Here is a 22,028-nt window from a genome sequence, read left to right as displayed (position 1 = left end):
TCACATCCCTTGCTAGCTGCAACTCCAGTTGTGCCTTGGCCCTCCTGATTACACCCCTGCATGCTGGAGCAATATTTTTATACTCCTCCCTAGTCATCTGTCCAAGTTTCCACTTCTTGTAAGTTTCCTTTTTGTGTTTAAGCTCACCGAAGATTTCTCTGTTAAGCCAAGCTGGTCACCTGCCATATTTGCTATTCTTTCTGCACATCGGGATGATTTGTTCCTGCGCCCTAAATAAGGCTTCTTTAAAATACAGCTCTCCTGGACTCCTTTCCCCCGCATATTAGCCTCCCAGGGGATCCTGCCCATCAGTTCCCCGAGGGAGTCAAAGTCTGCTTTTCCGTAGTCCAGGGTCCATATTCTGCTGCTCTCCTTTCTTCCTTTTGTCAGGATCCTGAACTCAATCATCTCATGGTCACTACTGCCATGGTCATCCATCTACCTCGTACACTGATTAAATTTAATCCAGTGTTCAGACATACCAGCCGTTGCTTTGTCAGATGAAACATGGGAAGGGGCTGGGTGGCCCCGTCTAGGAGCAGTGCTTGGTCAGTTTAGGTTCTGGCCCAACATTTCTGTGCTTAAAGGTGCTGTGCGGTTCTCCTTGCCCATTGCTATTGATTCCATGAGCTTTCTTCACCAGCACGCCTGCCTTGAGGGGGAAAGGCTTGCCTGCCCCTGCCACACCTCTGCAGATGAAGCTTAGAGTCTACCCCTAAATCTGGACAACCTCTGGGAATCCACAGGAGTCTAACTCCATATCTATGAATCTATGAACCTCTGCTGAGGCCCTGTGCCTCTGCACCTGCTCCAGCTGGGGGGCCCCACCCCCTGGCCACACACTCCACTGGAGCCATACTGCTAGAGAACCCCCTACAGTCCCCGCCTCTGCTGTCCTTGGGGGATCCCAGGTAGAGGAGCACCTTAGAAAAGAGGAGTGTAAATGGGGGCACAGCCATCTCTGCACCAGATCTGGAATCGGAGGCTTGGCATGGGCACGGCCAGGGAAAGGGGACATAGCTGGAGCACAGCTATATCAAGCAATCCCCTGCTGGTGTAGCAGCCTCTGAAGCTTATTACACACCCCTGCAACTTACAGCAGCCCTAAGGCTGCTCTTCATTGTGCTGAGGAATGAACCAGCCCTATTGCCCACTCTCCTCCCCCATGGTGTTACTTCTCTGTACCTGTTTCCTGCATGGTATGGGTCCTGCTTTGGTGTTTCTCACACACCCAAAAATGCCCATTGGTTTCAGTGGGAGCCTTGCTGTATGAGGAATGCCATACCAGATGCTTGGATACCTTACACAGATTTAAAGAGGCATCCTTGTCTTAAAGGGACATGTTTGTGCACCTTCAAGAAGCTCTGGGCTGCCCTGAGCTCACCTAACTAAATTAATCTCCTCAACTGTAAAAAGAAAGACAAGGAAACTTCACCATGGGAGAAGCAAACGCAGACTGGCTTTCACTAACATAGTTTGCAAACAGTTTATATTTTTCTTCTTTAGCAACCGAGGCGACAACGAGGGGGAAAGGCAAACACGCAATCGCTCCCACAGGAATGGGAACGCCTTCCAAAAGGTGTGTTAAAAAAAGGAATCTTTAAAAGTTATGTTCGCTGCTTTTCCATGGGTTGACTTTCTGGCTGGGAAAATGGCCTGTTGACAGTCCCTGGCACAAGAACTGCATGGAACAGCTTTCTAGAGGAGCAGCACAATGTGTGACCCCAAAAAAGCTCCAGAATTTTTGTTTTTCCCAACCCACGCCCATTTGAGGGATAGGCTCTGAAAATCCTGCTTCCAAAGGGCTGGAAAGCCCCACCACCACCACCCCCTTTGTCCTGCTTGATGAGTAATTGCTGCTTCGATAGAGACAGACCCAAAAGCTAGCCAGTAGTCTTTTTTTCTTCCTCGCCCTCATCACCCCCAAAAATACCTCCCATTCACAGGCTCTCTCAATTGAGATCTCTTGTGGCTTAATTCAGCAAGGCCCCAATCCTGCAAATCACTTAAGCACATGCTTAACTTTAAGCACATGAGTCGCCCCATTGAAACCAAAATGAGGCATGTACTTAAGCATTTTGTGGGACCATAGCCTAAACCCAGAGCTAATGTAAGCACTCCAGCTTAATACTTAATACTCCAGCTCCTATTGCCCTCTGGACTTTGGGGCAGCAGGGGAGGGATCTGTACTTTATCCCTCCAGTTTTAATTTGTGTCACGTGTTGCTTCGTGTATTGATTGTCACTGTGTGACACTTCTAGCTTCAGCACATGCCAATTATTGGTTTTTAAAAATACAACTCAGACTGGAGTGTGTCCGCATTTCAGATGACTGGGTGTGACTTTTCACATCCCTGAACAGGTGAGCTAATATGGAGAAGGCAGGTGATTTTACAAGACATGGCAACGTGCTTCCACAGATCTCTCAACCCAGACTTGCAGTTCAGTAAATCTGGTGCAAGCCCCTGTGTGGAGCCTCTCAGGTCACGCTTAGAGAATGGGGACTATCGGGGCAGTGCTGTAGCTATGTCACCATAGCATAGACGCACTGCACAGGGTTCATTTGTGATATTTCAACTCTGCACATGGACAAGGTTCTTAATTTTTTGTTCACACTGGGAAAATCAGTAAGCTGTTGAAAATGTTCTAGCTAGCTCACTTAATTAACACCTTATTAAACACATCTTAGCACCTAGTTTCAGCAGGATTTCATTCCTTTAACAACGGGTCTGCCGGACCTGGTTAATACATGACTTTCTCTTGTTGCTGGGAAGTCTCAATCCGGGCCACAATTAGCTGGGCACTGTATATACAGTCTCCCTGTGCATATGTTCCCTGATTGTAAAATGGAAGTAAGCCCAGAGAAAGTTTGTCTACACATGGAGTTTTTAATAAATGAGTGCTTTTTTCCAATTTAGCTTAATCCACTGGTTAAAGCTACATTCAAACAAGTCACTTGTTTAAAACAAATACAACAGTTTGGGGTCAATCAAAATATGTTGGATTTTGACTTTATTTTATAGATTTTTCTATAACTCTTAGTATAACTAAAGCAATTTTTGAAGCAGTCACTTCAAAACATTCCATTGTGATCAGGTCAAAACATTAGTTTGACTTTAACAAAAAGTTTCACTTTGATTTTTTTTTTTTAAATAAAAGATTATCTGAACTGGCACTTTCCAATGGAAAACGGTTCTATTGGAGAACTTTGGACAAACTCTATCTCTCAACAGAAAAAAAAATAAAAATAGATGACTTCATTAGGCATCCAGTGCTCAAACCAAACCTGCCCGCTAGGACTGTTTCATCTTGATAGTTCTAGAGCAGATGAAAATTCATTCTCACTGCCAGTCTCAAAACCAGGTAGCTCAGGAGAATGACAAGTGGGAGAGAGGTTACAAACTACAGATCTACAAACTACAGGAAGGCAAGACTGATGCTGGTCTTAGGCCAGGTCTACAGCACAAGGTTTTATTGCCATAAATACATTGGTCAGGGGTGTGGAAACTTAGCTCTGCTGGCAAAACACCCAGGGTGGACACAGCCGTGCCAAGAGAGTGCTTCTGTTGGCTTAGCGAATGTCGTTCGGGGAGGTGGGGTTACTATGCTGACAGAAAAATGGTTTCTGTCGTCATGAGCTGGGCCTTCAGGAGGATATTCTGCTGGCACAGCTACACCAGAAACACTGTGTAGCGTAGACCAGCCCTAAGTCTGGTGAAAACGAAAGGAAGGTACAAAGGATGCAATTTGGAAGTAGAAGTATTAGAATTGCTTTTGATTCCTGTTATGCCTATTGACTGTAACACTTTACTATGAGTGGGTGACTATTATGCAGTGATTAGCATGGTGGCAATATGTTTCTATCCCTCTTGATTCACACATCAATCCATGCCAAGCCCTGTTAGCTGAAAACCGTTGCTTCCACGCACTTGAAAAAGGCTTGTCCCCTCCAGCACTGTGATTTTGAACATATGGTCCTCTGAACTTTGTGATGAAAGGGAAGATGACGCTCTGTCACGTCTGCAGCTAGAATAATGCTCAGCGTTCACAAACTTCAAGATCATCCTAATTTCTTTCACAATAGCTTCTCGAGAGGTTAACAGGCTGGCCGAAGGAGTTTGATTTTAAACAAATGACCCTAGTTCAGAGCAGCTGTCTCAAAGAATGTATCAGACAGCTGTTTCCCATTGCGCTCCAGTTGTTGGGAATCTAGCATTACTCCTTCCTTCTCCACATTCTTTGAGACAACCATATACAGTATTGCTCCATTCTGCTTTATCAAGGGGTTACACAACATGTAATAAATGAAATGTCATCTTTCTGGCTTCTCTTCCCTCTGCTATTGGTTTGGCAAGAAGCTTCCTTTTCTGCAACGGAGCTGAACCTTATCTGTAGGGCCCTACCAAATTCACAGTCCATTTTGGTCAATTTCATGGTCATGGCCACTGCCTTCAGAGCTGAGCAGCTGGAGGGCGGTGGCTGCTGGCCGGGAGCCCAGCTCTGAAAGCAGAGCCACTGCCAGCAGCAGGGCAGAAGTAAGGCTGGCATAGTACGGTACTGCCACCCTGACTTCTGCACTTCTGCTGCTGGCGGGGGGCTGCCTTCAGAGCTGGGCACTTGGCCATTAGCCACCGCTCTCCAGCCAACCAGCTCTGAAGGAAGCGCAGAAGTAAGGGTGGCAATACCGCGACCCCCCGAATAAAACCTTGCAACCCCCCTGCAACTCCCTTTTGGGTCAGGACCCCCAATTTGAGAAACGCTGGTCTCTCCCATGAAATCTGTACAGTATAAGGTAAAGGCATACACAAAGGACCAGATTTCATGGGGGGACACCAGATTTCACAGTCTGTGACGTGTTTTTCATGGCCATGAATTTGGCAGGGCCCTACTTATCTGACTTTGCTAGAGCGGCTACAATGAAATCCTTGTTGCCAGGCAGTGGGCTGTCTCATCTTGGTAGAATACACCTAAGGAGACTCAAAGGAGAGCAGTGAAAAAGGGGGGGCAATATATGACAATCCGATTTGACAAGCTCAGCACTATTGTTAAAGGCCCAACCTTGGTGCAATCACATTTCAAGGCAGTTTGTCAGCTGGAGTAAATCAGTGTAGATCCATTGACCTAGCTCCACTGAAGGTCAGCCTACACCAGCTGTGGATCTAGCCCTTCTCCATCAGGATTTATGGTGCCTGGGGATGGCAGGGTGGGTGGTAGTAGAACATAAGCCATATGATACTTCCCCAAGTGCTTCATACAGAGTATTGAGCCTTCTGTCAATATTCAGCTTCTGGGTTAAGAGAGAGTTTCAGACACACCTGGTAACATCATCCATTCATTGAGAGATGACCCTGCCCAACTGGTTCAGGTTATATTTCTCTGATTGCAATGGAGCAGTGCATACTGGGATCAACAGTCGCCACAAGACTCTTGCTTCCTGTGGACTACTTGCTCCACTGCCCAGAAGCTCACGGCCATCCCTGATATCTCCATCTCTCACTCTTCACCTCCAGCACCCACTGAAGACTAGATCTCCCCTTCAGTCCTCCCTTCATGGCAGCCAGTCCTCCCAAACCCCTCGCTCAGTCATTCCCAAAAGGCCACTATAGAGACACTGAGCTCCTCTTATTCTGCCCCTGTGGCTCCCAGTGGCTCCCAACGCCTCCCCGCTCCTTCACACAACACTGCATTTTCCCTCCATCTAGCTGCTCTCTAGTGTGACATCTTCGTGCTCTCTTGGGAAAACATGAGAGGTAGAGCTGGTTTGGAAAATGAGCTCTTTTTGCTGCAAGACTGAAATTAAATTTCGTCTACATTTTTTTCCACAGACAAGGCCAAGTTTTCAGCAAAAAATAAAAAACTTAAATACTGAAGCTGAAAACATCCATTTAGAAGGAAATGTTGCTGTGGTGACTTATGGGAGATGACTCATGCCCTCATTCTCCTCTGTGGGCCTGGCTCTCTGATCAGACCACATCTCCCATAATGCAATACATTCGTACCTCATAATGGGGGGAGAGGGTTGCATCATGGGAGGTGTGGTCTGGTAGGGGAGATCAGCCCAGAAAGGAGACCTGGGTACATGAGGAAAACAAGCTATAATTCCCATGAGGCACCACCACATCACTTCCAAATAAAAATATGTAGAGATGGGGGATTTCTTTAACAAGCAATGACATCAAAGGGCAATTTCATTAGCCTCTTCCTTGAGGTGCAGGAAATCCTAAAGCTCTCCCTTTCTTAACTCAGATCTCATGCTCAGAAACATACTTCTGACTGGAGCTGGGCAAATAACTGACTTATTTTTTCTTGGTTTGCTAGCAATTCCAAAAAAACAAATGTTGTGGATCAAAATACACATTTAGTTAGGCCCAAAATGAAATGTTATGTTTCAATGTCCAGTTTTTTAATGTTTCCATTTTTTAATACAACTGAAGGAAATTTCCAGGCAAAGTCACTTGATTAAAAACCGTGGAACCTTTTGGTGGGGAGCACTAACAATTCAGCAAAAACTGACATGCATTTGCAAAATGTTTGTGCTGCTGAAGCTGCAGGGGTTTTTTGCCAAGAAGTGGGGGTGGGGTTGGCCCAAAAATGTCACACACCTCTATGGGAGGTCTGATCATCTGAGGCTCACCAGAAACCAGGGGAACACAACTGATGAGTGTGAATATATCTAGGGATTAGCAGGGAATGGGGTTAACTTTTCTCCCTGAGGAGCAAAAAGATCACAGCGGCATGTCCTCAGTGTAGGATTGTCTGGGGAGTAATCCATAAGGGCAGTGAGCTGTAGTGATTTATGTCTTTCCAGGACACCACAGGACATGATCCCACTGACTTCACAGGGCTTTGCATCAGGCACTGGAAACGGCTGTGTTCCAGACACTGCAGCAGGGTCTTAAGTGGGAGTTGGGGAAAATGCTAGCTGGGAAATTCTGGGATTTTGGCTTTACAACAATGTGATCTTTCTGGTTCTATTGAGAAACCAGGCTCTGCTGGGTTTTTTAAACATCTTAACCCCTTCCTGTGAGGGGGAAAGACTTTTCCCTGCTTCGACTGGGGTCTAGAAACTCAGTAACTCGGAGCTGTGGCACTGAGAGAATCTGTGCTCTGCTCTCTGCCTCTGGTATTGTCCTCTGTAAATCTGTTAAAATATCCTTGGTTATATTTTTTTTAACATAGCTGCAGGACTGATGGGACTTTTTAGGGGTATCAAAGTTTTTCAGGAATCAATTGAGAAATACCAGGTGGGTGAGGTGATATCTTTTATTGGACCAATTTCTGCTGGTGAGAGAGAGACAAGTTTTCGAGCTTACACAGACCTATGACCCTGCAAACAACGAATCAATCGCTCATTCGGCTATGGGTTTCAGAGGGGTAGCCGTGTTAGTCTGTATCAGTAAAAACAACGAGGAGTCCTTGTGGCACCTTAGAGACTAACAAATTTAGTTGGGCATAAGCTTTCGTGGCATTCGGCTATGTTAACCTTGGCTGCTATGTGGCTCTAGTCCTGTTGTTAGGGCTAACATCCACGAGGTGGCACAAGACAACCAGTCCTGTCCAATCTCATCATGCATCCTGGGGATAGAAGGCAGCTGGGGAAAAAGGGGTTCTGTGGGTTAAATGATTACAAGGTGTACAGGTCCGTTTTACCCCTAAAGTTTACTTGTCCTGTCCAAGTAACTGCCATTTGCTTGGTGGGTGGTACTGTAAGTGGACATCAGGAATACTAAAGACTCATGACATTGCAGTTACCACGTAGCAAGGTTAAAATGACTCCCCCTCTCTTTCAAGCTTCCCCCTCTATTTTTGGTGCATTGCGTGAGGATTCTGCTATATATGCTTGGCAGATGGCCCTTGGAAGACTGGGAACTCCAATTTCCCCTAATGAATCAAGGCATCACTTTAAAAATGGGTCTGCCCCTTGACCCACCCTCCTCCCCCCCGCCTCCCATTTATCTCTGGCACATTATCATCCTCTCTAATCACTTGCTCGTGTTTTGAGTCACTCATGTTGCAGGTGCAGCTTTATTTCCTGTGAGGTCCCAGAAGTGCCCTCCGGAGCACTCGCTTCTCCCTGCCCACCATCCCTGTGTGGCAGACAGTATTCCTCTGGCCGAGGAGTGTCTGGAGCCAGCCTTCTGGTATCCTATCAGTGCAGCTCCTGACTCAGAGGGGGTCACTGCTGGACAATGCTGGGCACTCTTCCCCTCCTTTCCTGGCCTCTGCTGCACACCAGGTCCAGCCAGCCGGCAACTTGGATTTAAATAATTATGATATGACATTTTGTGGGTGGGATTTTTCAAATCCCACTTACAACCCAATCAGAGTTAAGTGCCTTCTTGCCCAGGGCTGCTTTGAATCCCAGCCTGCATCTTCAAATCACTGTCCCAGTGTATTAATCAATGCTCGTAACATGCCAGCAAACTAGTGTGAGCCCCATTTTATAGATGGGGGAGAGACACAATGAGCCAAATGGAGACAGGGGCAGAGCAAGATTAGAACTGAAAATGCCCAGCTCCCAGGTTGGTCTTCAGCCCACTAGCCCCTCCACAGAGCAATAAGAGATTAACTATAAAATGGCCCCAGTTCACTGATAACTGTAGCTAGCTTGGCACATGATACAAACTGATTGATAAGCAGATGGTTTATCAGAACCTCTATTTTACTCGAGCAACATTTAACAGCTCTGCAATCTACCAGCAGCTTCCTGGCTCAAATATGGCACAGACATGCTTCACGGCATCTCAGTGAACGTGCCTTTGTGGTACAACGTTAGACTCTCACAGTCCAATGTGGCAAAGTTGGCAAACTCTCCTTGCCTGCCCATGTGAATAGGTTGCCAATTTTTCAAAACTGGACACTACAGGCCCCCCTATCGCTCACTCCTCCCACCCTCAACCCCCGTCGCTCGCTCCTCCCTTCCCCGGGACTGGTGCTGCCTGCAAAGCCGGGCTGGGAGGAGCTGATGCAGAACCCGCCTGCCTGCCCAATCAGGGCACAGTGGGGCATCAGTCCCCAGAGCCAGGGCCCCCAGAGGCTGAGAAGGTGGGATAGGCTGTCACAGGCGGTGAGCCCGGCCTCTGGCCCCGCTACTCAAATGCCACAGGCTGGCAGGATCCCTCCCCTGGTCAGCACTGGTACCTACCTCTCCGCCGGAGCCGGGAGCCCATTCCTCAGATTAAGCTTCTCTCCATCCGCCGAGTTCCTCCCGCAGCTGCTCTTCCTGCCCTCCCAGTGATGGAGGCCATCTGCGGATACTGTGGTAACCGGACTATTGGTGTCCAGTCAGCAGTACTGCACGGGTCCCCTTTCGACCGGACTTTCCAGTCAAAAACCGGACACCTGGCAACCCTACATGTGAATAAAGTTATTTGCCTTCGTGTTGGGAGAATTAAGGCCCTTCCCTCCTCTGCCTTCAGCCTCTAATTCTGAGGAAAACTGTGTTTTATATCTGCCCCTGTGGAGCAGCGAGAGCTTCTCAGACTGGACCAGTGGTGGATTTGGACAAAGGCGAGTTGCTGACACCCACCCTGGACGTTGGGGAGAGTGAAGAGGAAGAATGAGGGCATATGCTGGGATCTGACCGGAGCACCGAGAAGGAGGGGACTGGAGGAAGAAAGGAATCTGCAACCTGCACAGTGCTGTGAAGTGACCAGTCATGAGTAGGGCCCTACCAAATTCACAGTCCATTTTGATCAATTTCACGGTCATAGGATTTTTAAAAAATCATAAATGTCATGATTTCAGCTATTTAAATCTGAAATTTGACAGTGTTGGAATTGTAGCAGTCCTGACCCGAGAAGGAGTTGTGGGGGGGTCGCCAGGTTATTGTGAGGGGGTTGTGGCACTGCCACCCTTACTTCTGCGCTGCTGCTGGCGGGCTGCTGCCTTCAGAGCTGGGCAGCTGGCGAGCGGCGGCTGGTAGCCGGGAGCCCCGCTCTGAAGGCAGAGCCGCCGCCAGCAGTAACGGAGAAGGAAGGACGGCCTGGTACGGTCTTGCCACCCTTCCTTCTGCGCTGCTGCTGGCAGGGCGCTGCCTTCAGAGCTGGGTGCCCGGCCAGCAGCCGCTGCTCTCCAGCCACCCAGCTCTGAAGTCAGCACAGAGGTAAGGGTGGCAATACCACAACCCCCCTAAATTAACCTTGTGACCCCCCCCCCCCCGCAACTCCCTTTTGGGTCAGGACCCTCGATTTGACAAACGCTGGTCTCCCCTGTGAAATCTGTATAGTACAGGGTGAAAGCACACAAAAGACCAAATTTCACAGGGGGGAGACCAGATTTCACAGTCCGTGACGCGTTTTTCATGACCGTGAATTTGGCAGGGCCCTGGTCATGAGCCACTCACTTGGCTTTTCCTTGGTAGCTGCTTAGCTTATTCATCAAAACCCCAAGGGGTAGATTCTCTATCCCACTAGAGCTCTGCCCAGATGTACCACCAGGAGCCAGTTGTGAGCCTACCTGATTCCGGTGCAAGTTTAAAGCTGCAGGGGAGCAGAAGCGATATCTATCTAGCAGACCTCTGCTCCAGCATGCACACTTCCTGCCCTGGCATGCCCGTGATGGACACAGGAGGAGGGAGGCATGTCCCCTCCATTTCCCGCTGTGGGGAAGTTCTGCAGTGCAAAAGGCTGGATAGTCCAGTCTGCTAAGCCTCTAAGGAGTGGTAGAAATCTAACCAGCACTGTAGCCTCCTTAGCAGTCAGCACCCTTCAGTGCCTGGCTCTGTAATCAGATGTAATTAGACACGGGTGCAGGCTAGAACACCAGTTGCCACAACGTATCTTGTATGTTGTTTCCAGGCTCCTGAGGGCAGTAGGAACACAGCAGGCAGCTTGTGTTTTAAACAACCCACGTTGTGCAACAGACCCAGAAAAAGTTACCCATTAGCTGCTGGTTCACTATGTAGCACAACGCCTGCATTTAACGTTAAAGGGACCAGATCCTCAGCTAGTGTCAGTAGGCACAGCTCACCGATGTCAGCGGAGCATTGCCAGCTTATGCCAAGCGAGGGCCTGGCCCAGCATTGCCAGCTTATGCCAAGCGAGGGCCTGGCCCAGCATTGCCAGCTTATGCCAAGCGAGGGCCTGGCCCAGACTGGCCATAAACGGGCATTACGCTATGAACTGGATTGAGCAACGGCCCACATTGGGAAGATCTAGAGATGAGATGGGACTAGAGCAGGGAGATACAGTAGCTGGAGCTCTCTTACTCCTCCTTATTCATGGGCAGCCCTTTGGGATGTCACATACTAGAGTGGCGGCTGGACACGGCACTGCTAACCTCTGTCCCTCCTTGACAGGATACAGGACATTCCCTGATTCTAACTCTTTACTAGTGAGCAAGAAATTTACTTTGCCCAGCTCATTCTGCTGGAGCTGGAGTATGAGAGAGAGCTGTTCAATCAGTGTTAAGCAAGAAGCGACAGAGACGTGAGTTGAGAGAATGAGCGCATCTACCAGCCCCTCTCAGTCTGTGCTCTGGACACGTGCTCCCTTCCCCGCTCCAGTAGGTCGGGCGAAAGCTGCTCCTGCCGGCCAAAAATCCAAAAGGAAATAATGTCTCTTGTTTGGTGCAGTTTCAAAGAACAGCAAGCCAAATGGAAACTCATTAGAGACCAGATCAATGGGCAGCTCCCCACACGTTTAGGGACACAAGTTAGACTCTCCTTACATGACCTTGCTGGGAGCAGTTTCACAGCTGTGCTGTGTCAGGTTGTGGGCATTATTCCATTGCCAACAGGGAATGCTCTGTATATAGCTGCACTTGCTATGCACCTTGACACCTTGCTATCCACCTCTATGCCCCTTGACACCTTGCATCTTTATTACTCCACATCCGAGGTCCTATTCACAAGCAGCAAGGCAACCCGGCAGCTGCATTGCTCTACCAGTAAATCCACAGAAGCCAATGGCATGTCTCTGAGCCTACCGTGACTTAAGGTATGTCTACACTGGAAATGCTACCGAGGCAAGCTGGAGCTGCACCACGGCAGTGTTCCATATAGACCCTAGCTATGCTGGCAGGAGGGGTTCTCCCCTCAGCGTAGGTCATCCACCTCCCCGAAAGGCAGTAGTTAGGTCGAAGGAAGAATTCTTCCATCCATCTGGCACAGTCTACCCCCCGGGGAGAGGTTGGCATAGCGACTTCTCTCAAGGGTATGGGGTTTGTGGAGATGCAGCTGTGCTGGTGAAAGTTCCCAGTGCAGACCAGCCCTAAGAGAGACTGAACTCAGTGTGCTGTTGGGAGCAAGCTGCTGGTTCACCACTCCGCCCGCTTAAGAAAGATCCCTTTGCTTCAACACTGCCTGCCCCCTGCTTGCTGTTAATTCCCTCTGCGGCAAAGTTACTACCTTTTCCACCATATGCAGGATTTAATCATATGTACTGCATACAAAAAACTACCCTAAAGGAACATTATTAAGGTTGCAAATACTCAGTGTGTAGGCCATGCCAGAATAAAGATTGCTTGTGCACCTTTACTTCAGTACTTCTGCGCTATGATAGTCTTTAATTACATGATCTCACGTTGTTTTTTCCATGGGATCCCTGCTTCATTTGGCACATGGGATGGATGGTGCTCAGTTAATGAGCCACTAGTCCCTATTTTCTTTTACCCTCGTTGTTCCACCTCTTGAACTTATTTAGTGTGTGCTATTCCAGCACCGCTCTGAACGCAGGCTTGTTAATGGCCCCCTGGGGTTTTCTATGGGGTTCATCATGAAAGTATCTGAGTGCTTCATACACAATAATGAATTTATTGTCACTGTACCCCTGGGAGCCAGCTCAGCTGCTGCCTAACCCGGTGGGCTTCTAAATTCTCTAGGTGCTTAACTTTCCGCTGGCAAAGTCCCTGTGGCACTTTAATTTCTACCATTGGGCACAGCTTTGCCCGCAGTCACACACACCGTGCATACCCTCGGTGAGACAAGGCTGGGCAGCCCTGGAGCATCCCTGATACAGGTGCCAGCTCCACGGCAGTGGTGAGGAGGAGCAGCAGTGGGCCTCCCCACTGCCCACTCCTACAGGGGGTGGCCGGGCTGAAACTGAGCGAGTGGCTTTGCGACTTGGTGCCTGGGGGACGCAGCTCGGTTCAGGTTTGGCCCTCAAGCCTGAGTGGGCAGTGGGATGTCCAGCGCTGCGCCAGCTCCTGCACCTCAGACCCACACAGCTGAGTGGGCCAAAGGCTGTAGGGCAGATCTGGCCTTGTGTCCTAGCCTGCTTCCCTGAAAGTCACCACCATTTTTACCATTGATTTCAGTGGGAGCAGGAGCTGGCTCTAGACGTGTTATATAACAGTGCACCTTCTTTGTTCATCTGTTTATTATGCCCTTTGTTCCTTGATGCTGATTAGTTTTTCTCTTTAACTGTAGTAGAGGGTTGTGGGGGGGGCACTGCTATGGAAGTAACAAGAAAGGCTTTTTCACAGGGTACGTATGCGGTTGTTGTCCGATGAACATGGCACAGGGTTATAACAAGTGGGGAGCGGTCTCGGGGTCCTGTCTATAACACTCTGGAACACGGTTCCCCTGCCTACACACCTTAAGGCACCCCTTTTCAGACTGTAACAGGCACTATTTTTAACTGCAAAACCATGGAAAGAAAAGCTGGTCAGGTGATGTCTCCCAGCTTCATAATGAATAGGCCTGGGGCTCTTTTCCAATTTGAACATAACGGTTGTTACTGTTTCTGCTTACATAATAATCTAGAACCAAAAGGAGCGTGATCAGATGAGTCATGATTTGAATCAGAAATGTGAAATAACCATGGCTCGGAGAAGGGAAGCAAAACTTGCTCTTTCTAATTCAGCGAAACTAATGTGAGCTAATATATCCAGCTGGTTAGTGTATCTTAGCATGGACTCTGCTGTGTAGGCTTTTGATCTAATACTCTGCATCCTGAGATCTGCAGAATTTACAAACTCTCATCCCTGTTGGAGACTAAGGCTGCGTCTACACTGCAGGCCGGGTGTGATTGCAGTGCCTGTGGACACAGGTCCAAGATCGCTAGCTAAGAGGATCACTGATAGCAGTAAAGCCATGGCTTCACTGTGGACTAGTTAGCTGAGTAATTACCCACCAGTCTGAGGGACCATCTACTGCCCATCTTCACTGCTGTTGATGCTCACACCAGCAAGATCAGTAGCAGGGCAGCAGGTCTTGAACCATAGTCTAGCCCAGGCTCTTAGGAACTAGGCAGTTCCACCCTGCCATTAGGGTGACCAGACGTCCCGATAAAATCGGGACTGTCCCGATTTTTAGTTCTTTGTCCCGCGTCCCGACCGATGCACGGTCGGGACGCCATTTGTCCTGATATTGCGGCTTTTTCTTTTTTTTTTTTGCTTCTCCCATGTGTCCCGATATTTTGTCCGTTTCATCTGGTCACCCTACCTGCCATCCAGTAACCTGCTAACAGCTGCCACAATAGAAGCTGAACTCTGAGAGTCCTGGGATCTGATTGGTGGAATGCTAGGGGTCCTGATTGGTTCCCAGCTCTTATTTAAATCAAGCCCAGTACCAGGAAGTTGTTCTTTCAATTGAGTTTCCCCTGCTTTGAATTGTCTCTTTTGCACTACACTTGCTCCTACTGTCTGCCTCCTGACTCAATAGTTTGCCCTATGACCTGTCTCAGACTCTGACCTCCTGGTATGTGATCTGGCCTGACTCCTGCTCTGGCCACTAGGGAAGACCACCCACGTAGTCGGTGACGCTTGGGTGTGTCTATTGATGCTGGAATCACACCTCAGACTGCAGTGCAGAAAAAGACCGTCATCCAAGACTTCATTTCATGCATGTAAAGCAAATAGTCTCGGCTGGGCTACATGCAGGGGAGAGGGTTTGTTGGATTGGGTCCAGAGCCAACAGTTCTCCTTTCCTTTTGTCTAGCATAACCATTTTGGATTCTAAAGGGCTAGATCCTTGGTTCCGGTCTCAGGAAGGAGTGTGCGAAGGCAACTCTGCCCAAAGGAGTGATAGCAGCCCTGGGCATGCTCTTTTTGTAGCCATGCCCCCTTCACTGTGCATGGCTCTGGGGCTCCTCCAAAGGTTCTCTAAGATGACTTGAAGGCTGCTTTGTGCTGCTGGAGCAGAAGAGCTCGGCGGGGGGGGGGGAGGAAGGATCGGGCCCTGAGTCATGACAGTAGTGGTCTAAATCAGGTCTGTAATAGAAAGGCTGCCTTTGGGAATAAAGGGCAAAATCTGCTCCAAACTCCATAGCATTGCTTCGGTGTAAGTGAGAGAGCATTTGGCATATGCTACTAGTAACATTTCTTGGCTAGTCCCCCTATGAAGACCTAAAGTAGCCCGTAGTGCTGCTTTTTAAAGATGTGATTCACTTTTCATTCCAATTCTAATATCACTTAAGGAGGAATCCAACCTGTGGGACATAAGCCAGATCTAACCTCTTTCATGCTAGTACCCTGGGCAAAATCTTCAATTTGGACCTCTCTAGGTCCTTGCATCCAGGCTATGTCTAAATCTTGCTGATTCCGTCTGAGTAAGATCTGTAAGATACGGCCTTTCCGACCCACCCACACAGCCAGCACGCTCTCGCCCGAGCTCCCACCTCCTGGCTCAGTCCCTGCAATGTCCCTTTGCTCTGGGCTTGATACGTGCCTGGTCTTGCCCTGCTCCTGTCCATTCAGACTGCTGCTAAGTTCATTCTCCTAGACCTTCGCTTGGACCATGTCACCATCTTTTTATCCCTCCACCGGCTCCTCCTTCTGTATCACATCAAACATAAGCTGCCTTTTATCTCTTTCAAGGCCCTTCACTGCTCGGCCCCACCCTACCCCTTCTCTGTCATTCAATAGCAAGGGGCCAACTCCTCCTCCAGTTGCTCCATGGTGCCAGCCACCAAGTATTAATACTTGTCCCCAACCTCTCTCAATTCACAGAGTTTTGGAACCCATGACCCTTGCATAGCGAGTGCTACTTAGTTGATGGTGAGTCCCTCCATCATAACAAAAGGCCAAGTACAGTTCCAAGCACAGTTCCCATAATCAGGGTAATAACAATTTATTCTTCCTGCCCCAATAACAGAGACACTGGGGATCCCACAGCAGCCAAAGTGACCATTTGGGCAGCTATGGCCTCATTCTAGGCGGGGTGGGTGTGCCTATGCAAATGAGATCGGCCCCTGAAGTTCTTTTACCCAACTTGCCACACCTCATCACCAGATGTCAGGGTGGAGCTCATCCTGACACTGCTGAGGTAAGCAGGTGAGCGCTGTGACCCCGCGAAGTCCGCTCACTCCGTTACAATCTAGCCCTCTCTGAACAGCTGTGTGTATCCCCTGTGAGACGCTGATGGGAGGCCTGCATGGTAAATGACAGGCTAGGTGCCTGTCTTTGTACTGTGTGTAGCCTTCCAGGATTATACTGGTGTCACAAGGTACTCCTCAGTACGGGCATCCGAGTCTGGCTGTGGGCCGGCCACCTACCGTTGGAGCTCCCCGAGTGTGATCTGGTGACATGCTGCAACTCAGACGGGCCTGAGCTGCCCAGTTTGCATCTAGATTTGGACTTTGTCAGAATTCAGAGGTGTTTTCATCCAGGCTGAATCCCAGTCCCTCCAGTGGCTACCTGGAGTGCAGGGACACTAGGAAAGGAGCGTTAACATGCACAATGCTTGCAACGCTCCCTCCACCTTTCAGACACTAACGGGCAGGTGATGCAAACTTCACCTAGCTAATAGTCCTTAGTCTGAAGTTTCCCTGCAGATCTTCCATGTGCACGATTCCACTGAACTCATTACACCCCTGGGGCATTTTGTGTGCAGAGGGCCATTAAACAGAACCTTTTCAAGCAAGAAAATGTAAGGCAAGGCAATTCGCTCTGAGTTCAGTTCAGTCCAGTCCATAAATGTTCCTTTGGGAAGGGAGGAGATTAGGGTAAGCTGATAGAGTAACTAATACACCCAGATCCAAACGATATATACATCCAATGATCCAAGCCTAGTGAAGCCAATAGAAAGATTGCTATTAATGCAATGCGCTTTGAATGAGACCCAAGTCTTTCCCATTAGCCCCACTCTTAAAAAGGAACAGTCATGTGAACAGGGGCAAGATATCCCTCACCATGCTGCTGGAAAGCAAAGGTTTGTTCATTTTTTTCAGCACACAGATTTTTGTTTACTATCAAGGCGAGGGCTTAACCTAGTGATTAAGTCACTGGGATGGAGCTCCCTTCTCTGCCACTGACTTCCTGTGTGAACTTGGGCAAGTCACTTGAGTTCTCTGTGCCTCTGTTCCTCCATTGTAAAATGGAAATACTTGTCTGCCTAGCCCCCAATCCTGCAGTCATGTCTGGGTAGGCATACCCCTGCCGCCAGACCACCCCTCTGGGGAAACTAAGGCAGTGAAACTAACTGACTTGCCTGTGGCCACACACAAGTCACCAGACTGGAATTTGGGATTGCCTGACTCCAAATTGTGCTTGCTCCACCAGACTACGTTGCCTCTCAGAGTTCTTGGGAGTGGAATTTGCTCCAAGCCACGTTCCCTTTTCTTGAAAAGCCATTGATCATGTGTATCGTCATCTACAGATGTTGTTTATATTTTCCTAAATCTAATGGCGTTATGCCCTATGCTAGAAGGGAAGGATCTATGCTCGGGAGAACAAATGGCTTGCTGTACTGTCTGGTAGCAGGCAATGTGAAAACTTCCTCACCCAGCTTGCTCCATAGAACCAGTATGATTTGTGATGGTCACTGCCAGTTGTGTGCTGAAGCTGTCTTGTGGAGAGGTGTCCTGAGCATCTCTAGTTGAGACCACCAAACTCATACTGCCTGGTCTGATCACCACAGGATGTCAACCCAGTCTCAAGAAACAAAACCCTGAGTGTGTTAACCTACCTACATCGTCATGGCCCCAGTTTTAATGATGATTTAGTATGAACTCATGCCACAAAAATAAAATCAATAAGCAAATGGAAATACATAGGATCACCCCCTATGTCACCACATCTAATCCAATATTGATTTCAGCATCTGAAAGTCTCCATTAATTATCATGCACCAGTAGGCAAAATATCACATGCTGCAGACACGACTCTATTCAACGGTTCCCAAACTTTGATCAAATTTAGTTTTAAAAAATGCATCCTTTCTGGAGACAGAACTAACCCATGCTTATTTCTCTTGCAATAAGCCCCAGCATGATGCAAAAAACACAACACACAGTCACTTTAACGTGATTTTTTTCCTCCAAAGCCTAATGAACTTGGATTTTCTGTGTGTGAGTGCTGCTGGGTTTTTGGTTTGGTTTTTCTGATTTGTTTTTTGGCCTGGTTGTTGTTGTTTTGTATGTTCCTTTATATTTTTGTTCTGTTATGCAATCACCTGCTTTCAAGTCACAAGATTTCCAAGACTGAAAACCCTGGGTCTTTTCTCAGTTCGTTAAAAATTGGCAAATATTTCCCATTTCCTTGGCGGGGAGGGGGGGGGTCTTTTATTTTCTGCAAAGGCATTCCAAGTTTGCCAATAGGAAGAGTGTCTGTTAGTTGAAGTGCCTGGGCCAAATTCCTCTCTGGTGTAACCCCACCGGCTTCGACAGAGTTACACTGGGGTTGCATTTGGCCCCCTATTTCCTGTCTGTTCCCCTGACGCTTTACTGCAATCTCCGAAGAGTAGCTCCTCTCCCCATGTGATCGCTGTGCGCCGATTAGGTGGTTTGTTCTGCCCAGCCCCAGGGCAGAGGATGGGAACCCAGCACTGGGAGCATGTGACAAAAACATATTTTTACTCCACCCCCTGGACTGGATTGCCGCTGAGCCAGACAGGGAGAGAGGGAGACAGATCAAAGCAACATCGGCTGCCGCCCTTCACAAGGTAAAGTGCAACTTCACCTTCTGATGATCCGTTCTGGGGGCTTTAAACAAGGGATCTGATCGGAAAGGGACTGGGGGTGCCTATTTGCTAATCAGTAAGTTTCTTAAACTGAGAGTTTCCTTGCCCTGTTGCAATCACCAGCCCTGCCCTGAGGCTGCACTTGATATGGAAAGTGAAGGATGTTGCCAGCAGCCTAGGTAAGAATGATGACTGGACAGAGGAGGGAGAGAAATACCCTTTTTATTTTGAGGGGTGGTGCTCAAAGCAGGTCAGCTTCCAGAAAGAAGGAGAGCTACATTCTGGATTAACCTGTAAAGCAGAGAGTCTAAACTGTGTCCAGAAGTACAGCCCAGCTATTGCAGCTCTGCCTTGAAAGAATGTCCCTCAAAGTCCTATGCTAGTTTAATCAGCAGGAAAGAACAGTGGAAACTGGTGTATGCTCCCCTGACATTGAACGCCCTTCGAGCCGGCCTTGGAAATTATGTCATTCTTCAATGTTATGGCAGATACCCAGCCTGAGGCTGCAAAATGCCAATGTAAAGTGCGTTCATTAAATTTCACATGCGCTTCATGTCATTTGCATGGTTGGAGGTGCCCTTCTTTAGCTGAACTTTCAGAAGAGCATGCCTTGGGGAACAGGGCAGTTTCCTCTGACTCTGAATTTCCAGGCTCCCCTGGGTTTAAGACATAGCCTTCCTTACCTATAAATTGAAGAATTGTCCACATACTGGATCGCCTGTCGATTTGAGCTGAAGCTGTGTGGGTAAATCTAGTGCAATCCCTGAAAATGTAAGGACCGTGTGTGTGTGTGTGTGTGTGTGGTAATTCCATTTCCAATGCAGTATTAATAATAGATCTTCATGGAAGCCTATAAACCACTCCGAGAATCTAGAATATATCTAGAATCCATTCAAGATGTAATCCTGCCTACTTTTTGCCTCCACACTCCTGTTGACTTTAATAGAGCCACAAGGTGTAAATGGGGTCGAGGATCATGCCCCAAGGGGTTAATTTTCAGCATCATGTAAGCAGAATAAACGGGGCAACTCCCATTATTGTTAACAGAGAGGCTATCTAATCTGCCCCGTGTAGGGCTGACTCCTATACAACCACGGTGGCAGTAGGAAGTAACTTTGTTTTAAGACTCTCAATATCTTAGAAAGAACAGGAGTACTTGTGGCACCTTAGAGACTAACAAATTTATTTGAGCATAAGCTGTCGTGGGCTACAGCTCACTTCATCGGATGCATGCAGAGGAAAATACAGTGGGGAGATTTATATACACAGAGAACATGAAACAATGGGTGTTACCATACAGACTGTAACGAGCGTGATCAGGTAAGGTGAGCTAACTGAGGAACAGTAGGGGCGGGAATAAACATGGGAAATAGTTTTGCTTTGTGTAATGACCCATCCACTCCCAGTCTCTATTCAAGCCTAAGCCCCTCTGCCATGTACATTGGCCAAACCAGGCAGTCTCTACGTAAAAGAATAAATGGACACAAATCAGACGTCAAGAATTATAACATTCAAAAACCAGTCGGAGAACACTTCAATCTCTCTGGTCACTCGATTGCAGACCTAAAAGTCACAATATTACAAGAAAAAAACTTCAAAAAAAGACTTCAACCAGAGACTGCTGAATTGGAATTAATTTGCAAACTAAGGCTTGAATAGAGACTGGGAGTGGATGGGTCATTACACAAAGTAAAACTATTTCCCCATGTTTATTCCCCCCTCCCCACACTGTTCCTCAGACGTTCTTGTCAACTGCTGGAAATGGCCCACCTTGATTATCACTACAAAAGGTTTTTTTTCTCTCCTGCTGGTAATAGCTCACCTCACCTGATCACTCTGGTTACAGCGTGTATGGTGTATGCATCCGATGAAGTGGGCTGTAGCCCACGACAGCTTATGCTCAAATAAATTGGTTAGTCTCTAAGGTGCCACAAGTACTCCTTTTCTTTTTGCGAATACAGACTAACACGGCTGTTACTCTGAAACCAGTGTGTATGGTAACATCCATTGTTTCAGGCTCTCTGTGTCCTACTGCATTTTTCACTGCATGCATCTAATGAAATGGGGGGAGGGATAGCTCATGGGTTTGAGCATTGGTCTGCTAAACTGAAGGTTGGGAGCTCAATCCTTGAGGGGGCCTTTTAGAGATCTGGGGCAAAAATTGGGGATTGGTCCTGCTTTGAGCAGGAGGTTGGACTAGATGACCTCCTGAGGTCCCTTCCTACCCTGATATTCTAAGTGGGCTGTAGCCCACAAAAGCTTATGCTCAAATAAATTTATTAGTCTCGAAGGTGCCACAAGTACTCCTGTTCTTTTTGCAGATACAGACTAACACAGCTGCTACTCTGAAACCTGTCAATATCTTAGGTTTTATCATTTCAAACAAAACCTACTCCTGGCCCTTGTGTAGGGGGAAGTTCGTTTCATTTTTGGAGATCAAAAATTGTTGAATTTAATGGATCCTGGCAGGTGCGGGGTGCCCACAATCCTCCTGTGTTCCATGGCAATTGAGGGCACTTACAAGGCACCTTGCACCATGCCAGACTGGACCCTTCCTTTACTTTCTATCTGTCTTTTGCTACTGAGTCTTTAAATGGAGAACCATTCCCAACCATCCAGCTAGGGAACAATGATGTTGCTTCCAAGCACCGATATTTTTATTGGCCCTGTGGCTCTTAAATACAGTATGCCGCCGAGTGCTAATGCTTTGCAAATATTAACACATTCCTAAAGGGGAGGGCATGGATGTGGGGGAGGAGGGTGTGTGAGAGAGTAGATGTCATTAAAAATAGTTCTGAGTACGTATTTATGACGTCCACTTGACACCCTGCCAGTGTCCTGTGATTTCCAGAGAACAATTCTTCTACCTCAAAAGTCTTTAAAAGAACAACAAAGATCTGAAGCCACTTTGCTTGTGCCGTGTCTTCCTCCTTCACTTTCTATCACCCCCTCAGTTATTCCCCCCCACCCCCGTTTATAATTTTATAAATTCATGTACAGTTAAGAAGAACTATTACCTGGAAATTATGTTCCGTGAACCTTGTTCATTATATACTTTTTAAAACAACTCTTTACATTATTCTCCCCAAATTATAAAAGGCTCCTCTCCTCGGCAAGGCTTATGAAAACAAAATAATTGTGGCGTTTTCAGGCCTTCCTATTTTAAAGCTGTGCTGAGCCAAAAAGGT

At 47.8% G+C, this 22,028-nt stretch overlaps 1 protein-coding gene across 4 annotated transcripts in view; it reads left to right on the top strand.

Moving 5' to 3' along the window:
• The first annotated feature begins 18,517 nt into the window (after window positions 1-18,517).
• MLPH (melanophilin) overlaps window positions 18,518-22,028 on the top strand; it is an 87,559-nt gene continuing 84,048 nt past the window's right edge. Inside the window, exon 1 of one of the 4 annotated variants that reach the window (XM_074968152.1) lies at window positions 18,518-18,822. The gene's annotated coding sequence lies outside the window, so the exon portion shown is untranslated. The remainder of the gene's footprint in view (window positions 18,823-22,028) is intronic. The other 3 variants (XM_074968149.1, XM_074968150.1, XM_074968151.1) reach the window with 3 other exon arrangements.

Source organism: Natator depressus, chromosome 11 (genome assembly GCF_965152275.1).
Source record: "Natator depressus isolate rNatDep1 chromosome 11, rNatDep2.hap1, whole genome shotgun sequence".
In the NCBI taxonomy this organism is placed as follows: Eukaryota; Metazoa; Chordata; order Testudines; family Cheloniidae; genus Natator; species Natator depressus.
The sequence above is the reverse complement of the archived record's forward strand: the minus strand, read 5'-3'. Positions and strand labels throughout refer to the sequence as shown.